Below are 3,509 nucleotides of genomic sequence, written 5' to 3'. Positions count from 1 at the left end.
GATTTGGGTGAGAAGATGTTGGAGGGTATACATTGAGTCCAGCATTCTTCCCATAGTAGCCAACAACTGGCTGCTTCTAGGTAGAAGAGCAGACCCTGGAGAAGAATTTAGGTGCCTCATTATCCTCTAGTCAGAGAAGGAGCATGCTGGGAGGGCCAGGTTTTGGCAGGACACATACCTATTTCACTGGAGGGGCTGCATTTGAGATGCTCAGCTGAACCCCTAACAACTCTCTCTGCTGCAATCTCATCTTAGCCAATCTCTCTCTCTTTCTCTGTTTCTCAGGAGGAAGAGGCGTTCAGGGAACAAGCAGACATACAGAATAGGAGGGTTTGGGGCCACAGTGAGTGGCAGAGCAGATGTTGCTAACCCACTCCCTGGCAATCTGGAAATATGCCCTGCCCCTGAACTATGAACTTCCCCACCTGTCCAAAACAAAGGGACACAGCTAAACTCCCTGAGGTCCTCCTTTGCAGCTTCTGGCCAAACTGTGTCTTTGGAGATCAAGTACCATAAAGTAGTCTGCTGATTCTCATACGGGCATTGCCTTTCCTCAATATTTTGCTAACAGCAAGTACCGTATGTTGTGCCATAGAGGTTTTGCCCACTATTGTAATGTTATGCTTCCTGATTCACTTGCCTGTGGTTGAAGCACACACAATCTATTAAGATAATGGTATGAGATTATATTGTACTGTACTGTGAGTCCTTGTCACATGGGTCATGTTGTGGAATCTCAGCGTCTGCCATTATTCAAGGTCACTGATTCTTTCATAAGGATTGTTGTTAATGGCCGCTGTGGGATTCATAGTGTCACAGAATTGTAGAGTTGGAAGGGACCAAAAGTGTCATCTAGCCCAACTCCATGCAATGCAGGAATCTTCAGTCCAAAGTGGGACTCGAACGCACAACCCTAAGCTTTAAGAGTCTTATGTGCTACTAACTCAAAGGACCAGTTTCCCCCCTGAGGGTACTCAAGCGTACGCAGTACCAGCACCATTTCCCCCCAAATGTTAAAAGTGTGGCACTTACTGTAACAACTTCATGGTGAGTACTGGCACATATATGGATGGATGACAACTTTTTCAGAGACTTTGATCATGGCTTGTAGGAAGCACATAGATTATTTATTTATTTATTTATTTATTTATTTATTTATTTATTTATTTATTTATTTAAAAACTAACTATGGTCCCTGGGAGATGAGCTTCATGTTTAGCAACAAAGACAGGTCTAGGAATTCTGGCCGTTGCTCAGATCGTATTTCCTGTTTTCATCAGATACCAGTGTGTGGGCTTCATACTGATTTAATTTCAGCTCTTCTGATGTTCTGCAGACAGCGAGAAAGTATGCCAGTTTCAGCAATTGCCTCGTTCCAGTGATAAAAAATAATATATGCACCCAACTAGGACACAGTTTTGCCTCTCTATTTAAACATAATGTTTGTAAATGTCAACAATGGGAAATGTTGCCTTTTCTTTTTTAACTAAAATGCTGCAATTTGAAAAATGTGTTCTAGTATTTCATGGTTTGTTGTTGTGTTGTTGTTGTTGTGTTGTTGTTAAACTGTAAGAATGATTTCAAATGTAGCATCCCATATACAGTATAGCAACAGGTAGGTAGCCGTGTTGGTCTGACGCAGTTGAAATAATAATAATAATAATAATAATAATAAAATGTCCAGTAGCACCTTAGAGACCAACTAAGTTTGTTCTGGGTATAAGCTTTTATGTGCATGCAGAAGAAGTGTGCATGCACACGAAAGCTTATACCCAGAACAAATTTAGTTGGTCTCTAAGGTGCTACTGGGCAATTTATTTATTTATTTTTTATTTCATATATAGCAAGTTATTGGACCATTTGAATGAAAGTAAACTCACACTAGCCTTCCTGTGTCTAGTGAGTATACTAGGGTACAAACAAAGATCGCTTACTCTTGCAAACACACAGGTATCACCTAGGGAAAACATCAATCAAAGCATATTTATTAACATGCTCTTCTAAGAAAGGAATAGATGGGGAAAGGGAAGGGGTTGTCAAGCAGTGCGCCACCTAACCACAATATAATAACCAAAATCAAGACCTTCCTATACCAACCATTCAATATTTTCAGTGGAGAGGTTATATATATAGTAATATGTTTCAATGTTGAATGTGTAAGTATATGTCTAGAGACAATGGATAAAACAAACACCGCTAGATGTACTGCTGGATAATTGGTTGTTGGTTATTGTATTTTTTGTTTAAAAACCAATAAAAAATTGGTGTTTTTTTAAAAAAATATAGAATGCAGGAAAAGGGATGATTCTATGAAGAAGGCCAGTGTGTTTCCATGTTGCATGTGTCAGCTGCAGTGAGCCTTGGATTCCTTCTGCATTGCTCCCCTCTGCTTGGAACGAACTAGTTCAGTTGAACATAGTTGACCAAACTAGTTCAAAAATCTTCGAACTACACATGAAAGTAGTTCCTATAATCACTGGTTCAACTAAAGGTGAATGATCATAGACCTGTTGTGGGAGTAGGAATAGAAAACCGGAGTGGGAGAATGGAATGGAATAGCTAGAATCCTGAGCAGGAGCACTCTACACCACAACATTCTGTTGTAGTGTAACAAATAATGTACAGTAATGTAATTGGACTTAACTGTCAGGGGTCCTTTACCTTTTTTAATGTAACTAATGTGTTCTGAACTCTTCCAATGAATGCACTATATTTGGCACTGAATATTATGGGAAATTGTTCCATTAGGTTTGACATGAACCAAATCATAGCTCTGTGGATTTTCCACTCATGGAGTCTTTTTAGGCCCGATATTGCTGGAACAGAGTGACCCAGATGTGGGTTTCTTTAAAGTCCGTTACTGTTATTATTAGTGACACATAGATGCAAATTACGAGCTAAGGGCTTTGGCAGTGGCAAAACACACCATGATTTCATTATGTTGCGCACAGAGATTGACACATGGAGCTATTCCAGTTGTGTCAGGGTGTTACCTGTCTTTTGTGACGGGTGCATTCATTTGGCATAAAAGATGTGAAGCTGACTTCTTGAACCGAGGAGCTTGTAAGATAAAATATGCAGGCATGTACAAGGTGCCAGCAAGAGGTTTAATACATAGCAAAAAATAGTGAGCCTGCATGCAAAGTAGACGTGCTACCACTGAGCTACAGCCCTTGCCTATTCCACCCAGTCAGACCATTTCTGCCTCTAGCTCAGTATTGTCTTGTGCCAACTGGCAGCAGCTCTCCAGGGTTTCAGGCAGAGGCCTCTTTCAGCAGTGCAAATGCTCTTATCACTGAGCTATGGGTTTTCTGCTGAGCTACAGGGTTACCAAACAGCAGATAAGGTATTGCACACCCCAGCCTCCAAGCAATGAGAAGCCTGTGCTTACCCAGGGTTTGGTTTCCTTGGAATGAAGGTCAACGGAAACTATGGTGTCTTTAGGATATGTGGTTTTATTTACATATATATACCACTCGAGCATAGGATTTGAGGGGTGGTGGGAGGGG

The sequence above is a fragment of the Zootoca vivipara genome, chromosome 10 (genome assembly GCF_965207765.1).
Source record: "Zootoca vivipara chromosome 10, rZooViv2.hap1.1, whole genome shotgun sequence".
In the NCBI taxonomy this organism is placed as follows: Eukaryota; Metazoa; Chordata; class Lepidosauria; order Squamata; family Lacertidae; genus Zootoca; species Zootoca vivipara.
Note: the sequence above shows the minus strand (reverse complement) of the source record.